At 46.4% G+C, this 18,056-nt stretch overlaps 1 non-coding gene across 1 annotated transcript; it reads left to right on the top strand.

The window, feature by feature from the left end:
- The first annotated feature begins 6,755 nt into the window (after window positions 1–6,755).
- LOC114809321 lies at window positions 6,756–6,894 on the top strand. The gene has a single exon (XR_003757108.1). It is a non-coding gene; the product is annotated as a small nucleolar RNA SNORA7 (small nucleolar RNA).
- The last annotated feature ends 11,162 nt before the right edge of the window (window positions 6,895–18,056 follow it).

Raw genomic sequence — 18,056 nt, forward strand, 5'->3', positions numbered from 1 at the left:
CTTCCAAAGAGACAGTACGTAAAGAAACAAAAAAAATTGAGAACCATGAAGTATATTGCCTAAATCCATTTCCTTGCATAAACAAAGAAATAGAATACATTAAGCTCGGCTACTCAACCTGGCCTTCATAGCAAAGCATAGCAAAGTCAGTTGCTTGAATACATAAAGCCTTTTCTCAACAATCAGCATTTTTTGTTTATTGTCCTTAGCTGGAAGGCAAGCAGCATGGCCTTGTGGAAAGACCACAGGCCTACAAGTCAGAGAATGTGGCTTCTAATCCTGGCTGTGCTAATTGCTTTCTACGTGACCTTGGGCAAGTCATTTAACTTTTGTGCCTCAGTTTCCTCAACTGTAAAATGGGGATTTTAAAATACCTGTTCTCCCTCCTACTGAAACTGTGATCCCAGTGCGGGACAGGAACTGTGTCCGACCTAATTAACTTGTACCTACCCCAGCACTTTGAACAGTGTTTGACACATAGTAAATGCTTATCATACTATTAAAAAATCAATTAGAAGAAGAATTGTGATATTTGTTAAATGCTTCCTATGTGCCAAACACTGTGCTAAACCTGTTGGGTCACAGTTCTGGTCACACATGGGACTCACAGTCTAAGGTATTTATTAAACTGACTGCTAAAAGCACTCTTTGCAGAATCCTGTAGCCCTAGAAAAAAAAATTCTGTTCATTTGCTCTGTTTGTGTTTTTTTATGGTATTCAAGTGCTTACTATGTGTCAAGCACTGTTTAAGCACTGGGGTAGGTACAAGATAATCAGCTTGGACACAGTCCATATCCCACATGGGGCTCACAGTCTAAATCTCCATTGATGAGGTAACTGAGGCACAGAGAAGCAAAGTGACAAAGCAGACAGGAGGCAGAGTCAGGATTAGAACCCAGGTCCTCAGACTCCTGGGCCAGTGCTCTTTTAGTCTATGCTGAGTTCCGGGTATCTCCTCTACCCCTTTCACCTTTGGATCTGTTTGGTTCTGGAACTATTATGTGTGTGTGGACAGTAAATCTGCAGCTTCACCTTTGCCCAGGTGACCCAGTTGTACCTGTCGGGGCATGTGCGGATATAATCGTGAAGGTTGCCCCGTCTGGTATGATAACTTTGGGACCCTCGACCCGAAAGGGTTGTTGGTTCAACCACCAAGCAGGAACTGCTCAGGTGGAAGACCAGGGCCTGTGAGTTTCTCATCCAGGAGTGTGAGAAGCAAAGCCAGCAGGTAAGATGGGGAAACACATCACTCCGAGAAGGTCCGAGGCGATTCCGAGAGCCCTGGAAGGGCAGTCCCCCCAAAATATTCTTTCTAAACCTCGAAGAAACCTGCTCTTACTTCAGAAATGTGGCTCACTCCTAATCAACTGTTAGGCAACTCCCCCACCATACTACAGGAGTCGGAGTCCAGCTAACACTGCCGATGGTTTGGGCCTGAATAGGTTTGACCTCTCTATTTGCTCCATACAGCTGGGAAAGAAGGTGGAAACCATCGTGATGATTTTTGACTGTGAAGGGCTGGGCTTGCGGCACCTGAGGAAGCCGGCAGTGGAGGTATACCAGGACGTGAGAATGGGGCCCCTTTGCTCCAGGTGAATAAACCTTGGAACCACACGTTCCCTCTGGGAAGCGCAGCCCACTGCAGTGGATGGCACTTTCGGTTCCCCACTAGAAGTGCAGAACCTTGTGACAGAGAAGCGGGAGTCAGGAATATCTTGGTAGACAGAGAGGTTCCGTGCGGGTTCCTCCCGGGCCCTAGGAGCAGGTGTTTTGGACCAAGAGGTTCTTCTCCAGAAAGAATGAGGGATATGAGAATTCCGTCAGAGGCTGTGTTAGGAGGACCTGGAGAAGGCGTAGGGCTTTGGTGTGTTGGGGAGGGAAGCCTCTCTCCTCAGCAGTTTTGGAGGATGGGGGCAGTGTAAAGAGCTGTAAGATTCCTCAGTGGAAGTAGTTGGCAAGTTAAAGAGACTCCCAGAGTTTGTGGAGTCATTCAGGGCATCGTGACATGGGGTCTTCCCTGAAGCCTTTGGAGTAGGTGGGATTTGCAGGGAGAAATGAGGAAGGGTCTGACTAGAACTGCCTTGACTTGGCAGTTGCTAATCATGGTTGAGAAGAACTTTCCTGAGATCCTGAAGAATATATTTATTGTAAGAGGTGAGGCGGCAAACATGACTCTCTTCTGGTGATGGGGTTGGAAGGATTCATCCATCTTGGAATGGGGCAGTCACCATCAGGGAGGAGGCATCTGTCCCTGGGAGGGACCTAAGACTCAATCAGGGTCATTAATCTACTGAGATGCCCTCTCTCGCTGGCACTGGAGCCGTGTGAGCAAGCCCTGAGCTCACTAGGTCAGATCTGGGGAAAGGTTGGTGTTTGAAGTTGCCCAAGCCAGTGGCTGCCAGTTGGTTCATCCCTTAGACTGGATTGATGCCTCAGGCCAGCTTTTTTAGCATATTGTGGCATCACTTCCTGCCCGGTGCCCAACCTGTTTTAATTTCTGTTCCAGCCCCCAAGTTGTTCCCTGTGACCTACAACCTAATTAAGCCCTTTGTGAGTGAGGAAACCCACAAGAAGACTTTGGTGCTGGGAGGTGAGTGAGTCTCACCCTTGGTTGTGTGGTGGTGTGACCCTTGATTACTGGGTCCTCAATCAATCAATCAATCAGTGTTTATTGAATGCAGATTTTTTTAAATGTTAATTTTTGAAACGCTTACTATGTGCCAGGCGTTGTACTAAGCGCCGGGTTAGATACAAGCTAATCAGGTTGCACACAGACCATGTCCCACGTAGGGCTCACAGTATTAATCCCCATTTTAGAGAAACAGTATGGCCTAGTGTATAGCGCACGGGCCTGATAGTCAGAAGGACATGGGTTCTAATTCTGACTCATCACCTGTCTTCTATGTGACCTTGGGCAACATAACTTCTCTGTGCCTCAGTTACCTTCTCTGTAAAATGGGGATTAAGACTTTAACTCCCTTGTGGGACATGGACTGTGCCATGTTTAGCCTAGTACAATGCCTGGCACATAAGAAGCACTGAACAAAAACCATTTTTTTAAAAAAAGTAACTGAAGCACGGAAAAGTTAATTGACTTGCAAGTCCCTGTACCCTGTCCTCTCCACATCACTGGCTGTTGCTTTCACTCCAGGGCCCCTGGCTACCAGTGTGGGTCACTATCCTTTTAACCCTGTGGATGAGGAGTGAGTTCCATTCTCACAGCGGATGTAGCCTCCGTCTGGGAAACCAGCTCTTGGCCCTTTCCTCATCAATCAGTTGATGATATTTATTGAGTGCTTACTGTGTGCAGAGCGCTGTACTAAGCACTTGGGAGAGTCCAGTGCAAACGAGTTGGTAGAACTGTTCCCTGCCATAAGGAGATTACAGTCTAGAGGCAGGGGGAAGAGGTCAAATTTTTTGATCAATCCCATTTGGGAACCGCTGCCCCCGCCCCAGGCTGATGAACAGAGAAAAATTAAACGGACAAGATTAACATTATGGATGGCAAAGGGTGGGGACTGAGAGCACTGTGATGAGTAATCAGCCCCATGGGCTTGGTTGGCAAGGAAGTCACTCAGTGGTATTTATTGAGTGCTTACTGTATGCCAAACACTGTGCTAAGGGCTTAGGAAAGTACAATACAATAGAGTCGGCAGACGTCCTCTAGACTGTAAACTGGCTGTGGGCAGGGAATGGGTCTGTTTATCGTTGCATTGTTCTCTCCCAAGCGCTTAGTACAGTGCTCTGCCCACAGTAACTGCTCAATAAATTCAATAGTATTTACTGAGCGCTTACTATGTGCAGAGCACTGTACTAAGCGCTTGGAATGTGCAATTTGGTAGCAGATAGGGCAATCCCTCCCCAGTGAGGGGCTTACAGTCTAATCAGAGGAGACAATTGACTGACAATACAATACGATTGACTGACTGACCAAAGATCTTACAGTCTACAAGAGGAGTTTACAATCCACAGTCTCAGCAACACGTTTAAATTATAGTTAATTCTGCAGTCAGCCTCTGGTTATCAGGGTCTGATCATCCAGTCCCCTTGCTTCTCCTCCTTTCCTTTCTAGCTGCTGGATTTTGGACAGTTCACTGGTCATCAGCAACTTCCTCTAAGACTGAGCAGGAAAAGAGTGAGGGAAAAAGTTGAATCAGTCCCTGAGCTTCTTGCAGTCTTCTCAAGTTTACTGAGGAGGAGGTGAAACTCACAGTTGGCTGCATTATTCATCCTATTTTAGCTTTCTTTTCTCCTCTAAAGTCTTGAAGACGGAGACAAGGAAAGGGGAAGGGAAAAAAATAGGCCTGAACCCAACTGTAGACGGGCTGTTGTCTTAGGCCCCAGGCCTTATTTCATGAAAACAGAAGGCTCTCGGTCGCAGTGTTCTCCTCTCCTCCATGGGGCTTCCCCGCGAAGGTCTATTTCCCAGTCCATGGTATAATGTGCTTGGAGATCCTAGGAAGGAGGGGCTAGACTCTTGGTAGTCAGAAGGACATGTTTTCAGATCACAGGGTTTGCCCGGATAGTTTAGGAGAAAGAGAGAACCATGCAAGGAGGTAGAGCCAGACATTTTGTGTTCAGAATTTACCTTGTTAAAGGGCCCAACTTCTCTGAGAAAGAAAGGTGAAAGGATTCTTTTGCTTTTTGTCGAGAGAGGTCATTTCAGCTCCCAGAAGTGAGGAAGAGTGGGGAGGGAGGAGCCCCTTCAGTAATCTAATTCAAGGTCATGGGTTCTAATCCTGTTTCCACCATTTGTCTGCTGTGTGACCTTGGGTGAGTCACTTCACTTTTCAGGACCTCTGTTAACTCATCTGTAAAATGGGGTCTAAAACTGTGAGCCTCATGTGTGACAGAGACTGTGCCCAAACCAATTTGCTTGTATGCCCCTGTCACCTCCCAGGGTTTAATACAGTGCCTGGCACATAGTAAGTCCTTAATAAATGCCACAATTATTATTATTATTCAGGGAAGGTCTTCCTAGCTACCGTGTAAGAATGGGAAAGCAAATTTAGGGATTCCCAATTTGTAACTCAACAGCCCTCTATTCCCTGTCCACACAACAACACAACTTTATACTACCATTCCGACACACCCCTATGGGTACAGAAATCTGAATGCCTGAGTGCCTTTTCCCTGCAGATGTTCTGCATTTTGAGAATAACTTCAGCTTTATCCACTTTAAGAAAGCTACATGGTGGGAGTTTTGCTCCGAGACAAAGCCTCCCAGGAGAAGATCTTTTAGCAAGAGGACAAGTAATGCCAGCTCCACTTCATGCCTCTTTCATCACTGGCAGCCACCTGATCCTTGCCCCTCACTGTACCCTCCCAACCCTCAGTGTAGCCTCCCACTTCAGCTGGTCCACCTCATGAGCATCCTGCAGACTTGAAAACCTTAGAGATAGTTCCTTGCTGCTCCAGGGCAACTCTGAAGAGTGTCTATTTCTAGGAGGCTGAAGGGAGGGGTCCTCTGGGAATGAGCTGGGGCCGAAAACCAGGGACAATCCTGTTTTTTTTGTTAATGGTACTTGTTAAGCACTTACTATATGCCAGGAACTGTACTGAGCTCTGGGGTAAATACAAGCTAATCAGGTTGGGCACAGTCACTGTCTCACGTTTTTACAGATGAGGTTACTGAGACACAAAGAAATTAAATGATTTCTCCAAGGTCACACAGCAGGCAAGTGGTGGAGCTGAGATTAGTACCCACATCCTTCTGACTCCAGGCCCGTGCTCTATCCACTGGGCAACGGTCCTTCTCCAGCATGTTCTATCTTTCCAGTTCTACCCTATATTATACTTTCCCAAGCGCTTAGTACAGTACCTTGCATACAGTAAGCGCTTAATAAATACTATTGACTCACTACCTATATAGTTTTACCCTTTCATTCATTCAATCATATTTATTGAGCGCTTACTGTGTATAGAGCACTGTTCTAAGCACTTAGAAAGTACATTTCAGCAATAAAGGGAGACAATCCCTGCCCACACCGGGCTTACAGTCTAGAGGAGGGAAAACAAACATCAAAAGAAGTAAACAGGCATCTATATATAAATAGAATTATAGATATTTACGTATATACACAAGTGCTGTGAGGTGGGGAGAGGCGGGTAGAGCATAAGGAGTGTGTCGGGGTGATGCAGAGGGGAGGGAGAACTGAGAAAAAGGGGGGCTTAGTCTGGGAAGGCCTCTTGGAGAAGGTGAGCCTTCAGTAGGGTTTTGAAGGGAGGAAGTGTGCTAATTTGGCAAATGTGAGGAAGGAGGGCATTCCAGACCAGAGGTAGGATGTGGGCCAGGTGTCGACTACAGGACAGGCGAGAACGAGGCACAGTGAGGAGGTGAGCAGCAGAGGAGCGGAGTGCGTGGGTTGGGATGTAGAAGGAGAGAAGGGAGGTGAGGTAGGAGGGGGCAAGTTGGTGGAGAGCTTTGAAGCCAATAGTTAGGAGTTTCTGCTTGATACGAAGGGTGATAGGCAACTACTGGAGATTTTTAAGGAGGGGGGGGTGACATGCCCAGAACATTTCTGTAGAAAGATAATCCAGGCAGCAGAGTGAAGTATAGACTGAAGTGGGGAGAGACAGGAGATTGGGAGAACAGAGAGGATGCTGATGCAGTAATCCTCTCGGGATATGATGAGTGATTGTACTAATGTGGTTTCCTCTTATTCACAGAGGAAATGGACCCTACGTACCTTCCCCTTCAGTACACCTTAAGGTTTTCCTTTAGCCTTCTCTTTTCAGGCTCAGTATCATGATACTCCCTCTCAGGGTCGCACCTGGAGAGTTTCCAGTTCTCTACCAGTCTTAACTATGGGAGGGAGAGTCAAGCAGAGGCCTGTTCATTCCATTCCTAGCTTGGACAGTGGCTAGCGAGTGGAAGACAATCCGCTTACAAGTCAAAACTCACCCAGGGTGGGAAGCAGCGGTACGGGAGAGAGTCGAGGGCAGAGACTCAAGTTCACTGTGTGGAAGAAGTGAACCAGTTCCATATTTTTACCAAGAAAACTCTTTGGGTATGCTACCAGAACAATTGCAGATGGAGGTGGGGTGTTCTGGAAGAGATGTGCCCATGGTGTCCCTATTACTGGAAGCGGTGATGAATATAGGGAGCGAGTCAGGGTGACACAGAAGGGAGTAGGAGAAGAGGAAACGAGGGCTTAGTCAGGGAAAGCCTCTTGGAGGAGTTGTGCCTTCAGTAAGGCTTTGAAGGTGGGTAGAGTAATTACCTGTTGGATATGAAGAGGAAGGACATTCCAGGCCAGAGACAGGTGGTAGGTGAGAGGTAAGCAGAGAAATAGACAAGATCTAGGTACAGTGAGAAGGTTAGCACTAGAGGAGTGAAGTGTGCTGGCCGGGTTGTAGCAGGAGAGTAGCAAGGTGAGGCAGGAGGGGTCAAGATGATTGACTTCCTTAAAGCCAATGGGGAGGAATTTCAGTTTGATGCGGAGGTGGATGGGCAACTAATGGAGGTTCTTGAGGACAGAGTAATTGGGGCCTGAATATTTTTGTAGAAAAATGATCCGGGGAGCAGAGTGAAGTATGAACTGAAGTGGGGAGAGACAGGATGTGGGGAGGTCAACAAGGAGGCCGATATAGTAATCAAGGTGGGATAGGAAAAGTAATTGGATTAATGTGGTAACAGTTTGGATGGAGAGGAATGGGTGGATTTTATTGATTTAGGATTTAGTGATGGATTGAATATGTGGGCTGAATGAGAAAGAGGAGTCAAGGATGACACCAAGGTGGGCTTGTGAGAAAGGGAGGATGGTGGTGCCGTCTACAGTGATGAGACAGGGAGAGGACAAGTTTTCAGTGGAAAGATAAGAAGTTCTGTTAAAGACATACTATGTTTGAGGTGATGGGAGGACATCTAAGTAGAGATGTCCTGAAAGCAGGAGGAAATGCAAGACTTCAGAGGAGAGGGATCAGGGTTGCAGCAAATTCCAGGCATACTAAGGCCCTTCTAGCCTTCTCAACCACTCCTTGTCGGAAACCATAGGCTCAGAGGATTTAAGGCTTTCCCTTCCAAGTAACTTAGGTGGACAAAAGAGGGGAGTTGGAGGGAGGGTCCTGCATCATTTGACTGCCAGATTCAAGCAAATGGTGACGATTTTTTTCCTTCCTCAACTGTATGATTTCCCTCTCCTTCTTACCTCCCACACTCCAACTGATGGGTTTGCCACTCCAGTTTCATCTCAGCTCCCAAGATTTGTGTTGCTCCTCTGTGTCCAGTGGGAAGAAGATAATCAAGGAGAAGCAAGGGAAGCATTCTCATGGATGACAGTATGGTTACTGGCCAAAAGACTTGAATGTGGTGCTATTTTCCCTACTGCCCTTTTCACATTCACATCCTCCTGCAAATAGATCATTGCTATATCAATTCCATCAGACAAGTGACTGATATTGATTGGTTTCAGTGTTAGAATCAGCATGAAAGACCGTTGAGAAGCAGTGTGGCCTAGTGTATAGAGCACTGTCCTGGGAGTCAGAGGCCCCGAGTTCTAATCCCTGCTCTATGACTTTGCTGTGTGACTTTAGTCAAGTCATTCTATTTCTCTGGGCCTCATCTGTAAAAGAGGATTAAGACTGTAAGCCCCGTGTGGAACATGGACCGTTTCCAACTGATTAACTTATATTCATTCATTTATTCAATCTATCAATCATATTTATTGAGTGCTTACTGGGTGCAGAGTGCTTGGAAAGTACAATTCAGCAACAAATAGAGACAATCCCTGCTCACAATGGGTTCACAGTCTAGAAGGGGGGAGACAGGCATCAAAACAAGTAAACAGGCATCAATAGCATCAATATAAACAAATAGAATGATATATATGTATATATACATCATTAATATAAATAAATATAACTATAAATATGTACATATATACACAAGTGCTGTTGTGGGGGAAGGGGGTAGAGCAAAGGGAGAGAGTTGGGATGATGGGGAGGGGATGGGGAGCAGAGGAAATGGGGGGCTTAGTCTGAGAAGGCCTCCTGGAGGAGGTGAACCTTCAGTAGGGCTTTGAAGGGGAGGAAGTGTGATTGTATCTACTTCAGTGGTTAGTAGTCAGTCAATCACATTTATTGAGCACTTACTATGTACAGAGCAATGTACTAAGCGCTTGGGAGAGTATGATACAATAATATACCAGACACATCCCTTGCTCATATGAGCTTTCCTGGAACATAGTAAGCGCTTGACAAATCCCATTAAAAAAATTGAGGTCCTTATATGCACCTTAGCACTTGGTAGAGTGCTTGGCATATAGTAAGAACATAACAAATACCTTAAAAAAATTGAGGTCCCTGACATTCAGAATGGATTATAGAGGAACTGGGCTTTGTGTGTGATTCCTTAAGGTACTATATATTGAGCTGTGATTGGGTATGTGTAATTGATGCATCATAAGGAATAGACCTTCAGTATTTCTAGGGCAGGAGACCTGGGTTCTAACCCTGGTTCTGCTTGTTAGGGCTATGCCATGAGAGGTGAACGTTTCTGACCCAAGAACCATCTAGGGAGGTTCACGAGGTGGACAGACCCAGCAGGAATCCTGAGAAATAAATACTGGCTAATGTGGGCGGGGAAGACCACAGGGATCAATTACTAAGGCAATGACTTGGCCGCTAATTTTCTTAGCTGACTTCATATTTAAGTCAACAAATGTTTCCTCATACACAAACAGACCCAATCTGAACAGTTGATAAAGGCATTTTATAATTCTGGTTATATAAATAAAGAGTGGTGATAAGAGAAGTTGAGCCTGGCAAAAACTTGGCACAAAGCTACACTGCAGAACTCTTGCCCAGTATGATACCAGGATGATACACAAAGAGTTCAAAGGGTGGAAAAAGCCAGTTACTAATCTGATCACCTGAAATAATCTTGTTTTTGTTTTATGGCCTTTGTTAAGCACTTACTATATACCAGGGATTGTACTTAGCACTGGGGTAGATCCAAGCTGATCAGTTGGACATGGTCCATGTCCCACATTGTGCTTAAAGTCTTCATCTCCATTTTATAGATGAAGTACCTGAGGAACTGAGAAGTGAAGTGACTTGCCCCAGGTCACTCTGCAGACAAGTGGCGGAGCTGGGTTTAGAACTCGTGGGCAGGGAATATGTCTCCCAATTCTGTTCTATTGTACTCTCTTAAGGGTTTAGTACGGTGCTCTGCACACAGTAACCGCGCAGCAAATACGATTAATTGATTGAAAAGTCATTCCTATCTTTTTCCTTAGACCTCCTCATCTGTAACTGGCTACAGTGCTTAGGGACAGTGAGGACCAGCGGAGTGCAAAAGCTAATGGAAGGTAAGAACAGGAGGACCTCATTGTTGTGACAGACTAATGATTAATCCAGTCTCCAATGAAGCACTTCGACTATGATCCCTGTGTGGTACAGGGACTGTGTCTGACCTAATTAACTTGTAATAATAATAACAATAATAATAATGGCATTTTTTAAGCCCATACTATATGCCAGGGACAGTACTAAGCACTTGGGTTAGTAACAAGCAAATCGGGTTGGACACAGTCCCTGTCCCGCATGGGGCTCACAGTCTCAAACCCCATTTTACAGATGAGGAGAGAAGTGAAGTGACCAAGGTCACATAGCAGACAAATGGCAGAGCTGGGATTAGAACCCATGACCTGACTCCCAGGCCCGTGCTCTATGCACTATGTCAGTGTACATACCCCAGTGCTTAGAATAGTGTTTGACACATGGTAAGCCCTTAACAAATAGCATTAAAAAAAGCACTAGGATGCTTGGAGGGATCATCATCATAATAATAATATTAATGATGGTATTGTTAAAGCATTTACTATGTGCCAAGCACTGTTCTAAGCACTGGAGTAGATACAAGGTTATCAGGATGTCCCAGGTGGGCTCCCAGTCTTAATCCCCATTTTACAGATGAGGTAACTGAGACACAGAGAAGTGAAGTGACTTGCCCAAGTCACACAGCAGACAAGTGGCGGAGCCAGGATTAGAACTCGTGATCTCTGACTCCCAAGCCTGTGCTCTTTCCACTAAGCCACGCTGCTTCTCTGAGATGTGCTGTGATGGCTTGACTGTAAGCTTATTATGGGCAGGGAACGTTTCTGCTAATTCTGTTCTATTGAACTCTCCCAAGCACTTAGAACAGTGCTCTGCACACCACCGATAGATTGATTGATGGTTGCTATCCAAGACATCCATCCTAATGTTTAGAAATTTTCCATCTCTGTCCTTGACTTTTCCTTCCTTATCCCTAACCTTTCCTCTGTATCCCTAACTTTCCCTTTAATAATCCAGTAATGGGCCTCTTTTATTCAAATCCCTTTTGAACTTTCTAATTTCGGTCTACACAGCTTTCTGAGATAGCAAAGTCCTTACGTTCAGCACCCTTTCTACTGGATCATGAGGGGCTATCCCATACTTGGGTGGAGAGATGAAGTGAATGAGAGGGCTACGACTGAGAATTCTCAGTGTAGAAAACCTTTGAAAAACAGTTTAAATCTCTGATCAGTTCAGAAAGAGCATGGTCTAGTGGAAAATGGAAAGAGTCAAGGGAGTCAGAGATCTGGGTTCCAATCCCAGCTCCACCATTTGACCTCGGAAAAGACGCCTAACTTCTCTGGATTTCAGTTTCATCACCTGTAAAATGTTGATTAAGCATCTGTTCTCCTTCCACTTTATAGTAAGAGCACAATGTAGGACAAGGAGAATGTTCCGCCTGATTAACTAATATTGCCCTCAGGGCTCAGTACAGAGTAAGTGCTTGACAAATGCCACACTTATTATTTTAATTGAATTAGTGCTTCTTTTCACACTTCCTGTGGTCTCTTTCATCCTAGCTGGAGAGCCAACTGTTGTAATTCCGTTCTTTTCCGACACTAAAGCTGTCAGACCAGCCCCTCTCCTCTCCCCTTCCTCTCCAGAGCTCAGGTTGGTCTGTGTAATATCACCTCGAAGAAGACAGACGGATGTAAAGGAAGGGAAAGAAATTCAAGTTTTCAAAAAACCTCCCACCAAACCTAACAGAAAAAATCCCTAAATAACAAGTGATTGCATGCTAAAAGGGATAAAGTAGCGTCAGGAACCCTAGAACACCAGAGATAAGCCACCAGGAGGCAATGCTCACACAAATATTTCCCTTTGTGCCCCACCAGAACCCAGTTAAACCCTTCGACTAAATCACATACGATTAAGAAGAAAGTCTAGCAGAGGCGGGTCCCTTTCATTCATTCAGTTATATTTATTGAGCGTTTACAGTCCAACACAGCACTAAGCGCTTGGGAGATTACACTACAATAACAAACATATTCCCTACCCACAACGAGCTCACAGTTATTTGAGGATAACTATTAGATATTACTAGAGGATAACAATGATGGTTTCATTAAGCACTTACTTTGTGCTGGGCACTGTACTAAGCGCTGGAGTAGATACAAGCAAATTGGTTGTCACAGTCCCTGTCCCATGTGGGGCTCACAGTCTCAATCCCCATTTTACAGTTAACAGGCACTGAGAAGCGAAGTGACTTTTCCAAGGTCACCCAGCAGACAAGTGGCAGAGGAAGGATTAGAACCCACGCCCTTCTTACTCTCAGGCCCGGGCTCTATCCACTACGGGATGTTGCCGTGCAGTGCAGTTCAGAACCTAAATGTAAGAGAAAGAAAACTAGAGAAGTCTTGATGTCTATTGTGGTAATAATAATAATAATGGTATTTGTTAAGCGCTTACTATGTGCGAGGCACTGTTCTAAGCACTGGGAGAGATACAGTGTGATCAGGTTGTCCCATATGGGGATCACTCTTTTAATCCCCATTTTACAAATGAGGTAACAGGCACAGAGAAGTTAAGTGACTTGTCCAAGGACACACAGTAGACAAGTGCCAGAGTCAGGATTAGAACCCTCTGACTCCCAAGCCTGCGCTCTTTCCACTAAGCCATGCTGCTTAACATGGGTTTTGGAGTCAAAGGTCATGGGTTCAAATCCCAGCTCTGCCACTTGTCAGCTGTGTGACTGTGGGCAAGTCACTTAACTTCTCTGTGCCTCAGTTACCTCATCTGTAAAATGGGGATTAGGACTGTGAGCCCCACGTGGGACAACCTGATTCCCCTGTGTCTACCCCAGTGCTTAGAACAGTGCTCTGCACATAGTAAGCGCTTAACAAATACCAACATTATTATTCTTGTGCTTCACACTGGTGTGATGCATCCTAAATTCTGGCAGTGATGTCTTATGTCACCAGAGAATCAGTGTGACCTAGTGGAAGAAGCATGGGCTTGGAAGTCACCAGAGAAGGGTTCTAATCCCTGCTCTCCCACATACCTTCTGTGTGACCTTGGGCAAATCACCTAACTTCTCTGTGCTTCGGTTACCTAAACTGTAAAATGGGGATTAAGACAGCAGAGGCGTGTCCGTGTCCAACCTGATCATCTTGTATCTACCCCAGCTCTTAGAATTGTGCCTGGCACATAGTAAGCGCTTTAAAAATAGCATTTAAAAAATATTGGCTCAGCCATCAGTCTACCCACAAGGAACTGGACCTAGATAAAACTCAATCAGTGACATTTATTGAGCACAGTGCTTGGGAGAGTAGAATGCAATAAATCCCTGCCCACAGGATCTTATAGTCTGGAGGGGGAGATGGATATGAAAATAAATTATGGATGGAGAAAGGGCAGAATGTAAGACTATAATAATAATAAGAATAATAACAATGGTATTTGTTAAGTGCTTACTATGTGCCAGGCACTGTACTGAGCGCTGGGGTGGATACAAGCAAATCGGGTTGGACACAGTCTCTGCCCCACGTGAGCTCACAGTCTCAATCCCCATTTTACAGAGGAGGTACCTGAGGCCCAGAGAAGTGAAGCGACTTGCCCAAAGTCACACGGCAGGAGGGCGGAGGAGCCGGACTAAGTACGTACGTGTTGCGGAGCTGAAAGTGGGGTGATATAAAGTGCTTAAAGGGTACAGATCCAAGTGCATAGAGGATGCAGAAAGGAGTATGAGTAGGAGAGATAAGGGCTTAGTCAGGTTAGGTCTCTTGGAGTTGTGATTTTAGTTGGGTTTTGAAGGTGGAGAGAGAGAAAACTTGCCCCTCCTACCATTTGGATATGTACATATCTTTAGTTTATTCATATTTATATTAATGTCTGTCTCCCCCTCTAGACTGTAAGCTTGTTGTGGGCAGGGAATGTGTCTGTTTATTGTTACACTGTACTCTCCCAAATTCTTAGTTGCAGTGCTCTGCATACAGTAAGCGCTTAATAAATGCAACTGACCTACTACCCCAAACCTGATGTCAGTGGTATCAGAAGTGTCCGCAGGATCCTGGAGTTGGCTGGGCTCCACTAGCAGGCCAGAGTCCAGCTCAAACCCTTGCGTAAGACTTCACCTGGCTCCCAGCTCTCTCCTAGGATTCCGCAATTGCACAAGGGATGGGCCTGTCCAAGGAGGACAGCGAAACTGGTGAGGATCCAGCAGCCTCCTTCGGAGTTGGGGAGAGAAGATGGAACGAGATGGCCCGGTAGGTGACCAGTAGGCCGGCCGTGAGGAGAGCAGAGGGGAAATCTGGGCCAGTGGGGGCATTTATCTTCCATTTGACTTATAAGATGGTTTCTCAGCCTTGACTGAGCTCCACGCCCTCTCCAGTACTCCTGAGCCTCGATCTTGGAAATCCACTGCCCTAGTTCTGACTTCCTGGCCCAGTTCTGAGCACACTCCCCTCCTGCCCTGTTGTGTACATGTGGATACCCAACGGGAGAGACCTTGCGTTCGGTTCAGTCCTGGCTCCCTGGGATTGGGTAGGACTGCCTGGAGTTTTCTGCCTGGAGTTTACGCGTGACCTCGGCTTTTTGTTTTTGTAATGATAGTTGTTAAGCGCTTACTATGTGCCAGACACTGTCCTAAGCACTGGGGTAGGTACAAGATAATCAGGTCGGACACCCCGACCCACATAAAGCTCACGGTCAATCAATGATATTTCCTGAGCACTGTGTGTGCAGAGCACTGTACTAAGAGCTTGGGACGATTTAACCGAGTTGGTGGACGTGACAGTCATAACCCCCTTTTTATAGCTGAGGTATCTGAGGCACAGTGTAGACCGAGGCACAGTGTACACACAGCAGACAAGTGGCGGAGCTGGGATCAGAACTAAGGTCCTTCTGACTCCCAGGCTTGTGCTCTATCCACTAGAGATGACAGATTAGTGAAAATAGAAACAATTCTGTACCTGTCAGGCTGACTTCCCTGGATTCGGGGAGGATGTCGACACAGGGAGGATGCCCACAGGCGGGACTCTTCCCCAAACTATTCCCAGCACCCTCTGGGTTGCCAATCCCGGGTGAGAGAACTGCATCAGGCAGTTGGGCCTGCTTGTGGCAGAGACAGAAGAGGAACCTACTAAGGCTGTTAGGGCAGAATCTGTTATAAAACTCTCTTAGCTGCGGCCTGGAGAAGGTGACCTCGGTGTCCCCAGTATCCTCAGGCAGTGTCCATTCCACGGAGACCAACGGCTATTTAGTTAGTGTTTGCATTTAGGCACCTGGTGCTTTGCAAACAGAAACCAAGCACAAGGAGAGGGAAATGGTTTCTATGGTGAGGGCCAGCTTTGTGTTGAGTAAGGGAAAGAGGAGAAGGGGGAGACATATACAGCATTGAAGACACCTTCCTGGCCTGCCGGGGTTGGGGGAGTTTCTCTGTAAGAAGGTAGTGTCAAGTGCTCAGAAACTGTTCCTCACCTTTGACTTTAAGGCACTCATTCATTCAATCGTACTTATTGAGTGCTTACTGTGTGCAGAGCACTGTACTAAGTGCTTGGAAACTACGATACAGCAATAAAGAGAGACAATCAGCAAACCTCCTCCTACTCGCCTCACTGGTCTCCTGCTATAACCCAGCCCGCTCACTTCACTCCTCTAATGCTAACCGAGTCACTGTATCTTGATCTCATCCATCTCACCCATCAACACCCTGCTCACATCCTCCCTGTGGTCTGGAACTCCCTCCCTCTTCATATAATAATTATTAATATAATAATGATACTTGTTAAGCGCTTACTATGTGCCAAGCACTGTTCTAACTACTGGAGTAGATACAAGTTAATCAGGTTGGACATAGTCCCTGTCCCCTGGGGCTCACACTCTTCATCCCCATTTCTCAGATGAGGGAATCGAGGCCCAGAGAAGTGAAGCGACATGTCCAAGATTACACAGCAGACGTGGCGGAGCCGGGATTAGAACCCAGGTTCTTCTGACTCCCAGGCCCGTGCTCTATCCACTAAACCACGCTGCTTCTCATATCAGACAGACCACACCGGTCCCCACTCCTCAAATCCCTACTAAAACCACATTCTCCTCCATGAGGCCTTCCCTCATTAACCCCTCATTTCCCCTACCCATCCTCCCCTCTGCATCACCTGTGTACTTACTGGGGTCTATACCCAAGTGCAGCAGAGAAGCAGTGTGACTTAGTGGAAAGAGCACAGGCTTAGGAGTCAGAGGTCTTGGGTTCTAATCCCGTCTCCGCCACCTGTCGGCTGTGTGACTTTGGACAAGTCACTTAACTTCTCTGTGCCTCAGTTACCTCATTTGTAAAATGGGGATTAAGACTGTGAGCCCCACATGGGACAATCTGATTAACTTGTATTTACCCTGGCGTCTGGAACAGCGCTTGACACATAGTAAGTGTTTAACAAATACCATTATTATTACTATACCTTTAAGCACTTGATATTCACCCCACCTTTAGCCCTACCGCCGTTATATATACATATCCTTACACTCTTCCATTTCTCCTCTCTGCAATTTAATGTCTCTTTCCCCTTCTAGACTGTAAACTCCTTGGAGGCAGGGATTCTGTACACCAAATCTATTATATTGCATCTCCCAAGCTCGACACACAGAAAGCATGCAATAAATAGCATTGATTGTTTGACTTTTTTATGCACCTGCTATGTGCCAGGCGCAGTACTAAGCGCTCTGGTAAATACAAGCTAATTAGATTATACACAGTCCATGTCCCACATGGGGCTTACAGTCCTAATCCCCATTCTACAGGTGAGATAACTGAGGTTTAGAGAAATAAAGCGAATTGCCCAAGGTTACACAGCAGGCATGTGGGTGAACCGGGATTAGAACCCAGGTCCTCTGATTCCCAGGCCTGTGCTCTCTCCACTAGGCCGTGCTTCTCCTTAAAGCCTCCACTCGGCTTCTTCTCTCCTCTTCCCTCATCCCTTTGATACTAGTAACCCCTAGTCTCTTCCGTTCCTTTCACAGGAACTTTCCAACGCTTTTCAGTCCGGGAGACAAACCTCAACACTCCCTTTCCCACTACAACCTGTTTTCTCTCTCCACCTCGGTTTCCTTCTGCAATACCCAAAACAATTAATAATAATAATAATAATGTTGGTATTTGTTAAGCGCTTACTATGTGCCGAGCACTGTTCTAAGCGCTGGGGTAGACAAAGGGGAATCAGGTTGTCCCACGTGGGGCTCACAGTCTTAATCCCCATTTTACAGATGAGGGAACTGAGGCACAGAGAAGTTAAGTGACTCGCCCACAGTCACACAGCCGACAAGTGGCAGAGCTGGGATTTGAACTCATGAGCCCAGACTCCAAAGCCCGTGCTCTTTCCACTGAGCCACGCTGCTTCTCACTTAGAAAGTGAGAGAGAAAAGAGACTGGTGGGAAAATGGCTAGGGATTAGAGGACAATAAGGGAGGAAGAGGAGAAATGTGATCCACTGAGCTCCAGGATGGGTGGGGAGGGGTGCGTGTGTGGTGGGGTAGGGGGTGGAGGCAGGCCTGTTTGCATTTTTCAGCAGCAGACAGGAATGCAAAGTGGACTGTGGAGTGGGGACAAGGAGAGCTGTGAAGGGAGAGTTAGCTAACTGCAGAGGGACACAGGGTTCGAGGCCCCGAATGCGAGGACTGTCTGTCGGTGGCTGACCGTCCGGCCTGGGGCGGGGGCAGACCCGGAGGGTTTGAGTTTCAGAGGGGTGAGGAGGCCTTTCCTAGAGAAGGACCAGTTCTGACTCTTTCTGTTTCTGAAGTTTGGGTCT

The sequence above is a fragment of the Ornithorhynchus anatinus genome, chromosome 2 (genome assembly GCF_004115215.2).
Source record: "Ornithorhynchus anatinus isolate Pmale09 chromosome 2, mOrnAna1.pri.v4, whole genome shotgun sequence".
Taxonomy (NCBI): Eukaryota; Metazoa; Chordata; class Mammalia; order Monotremata; family Ornithorhynchidae; genus Ornithorhynchus; species Ornithorhynchus anatinus.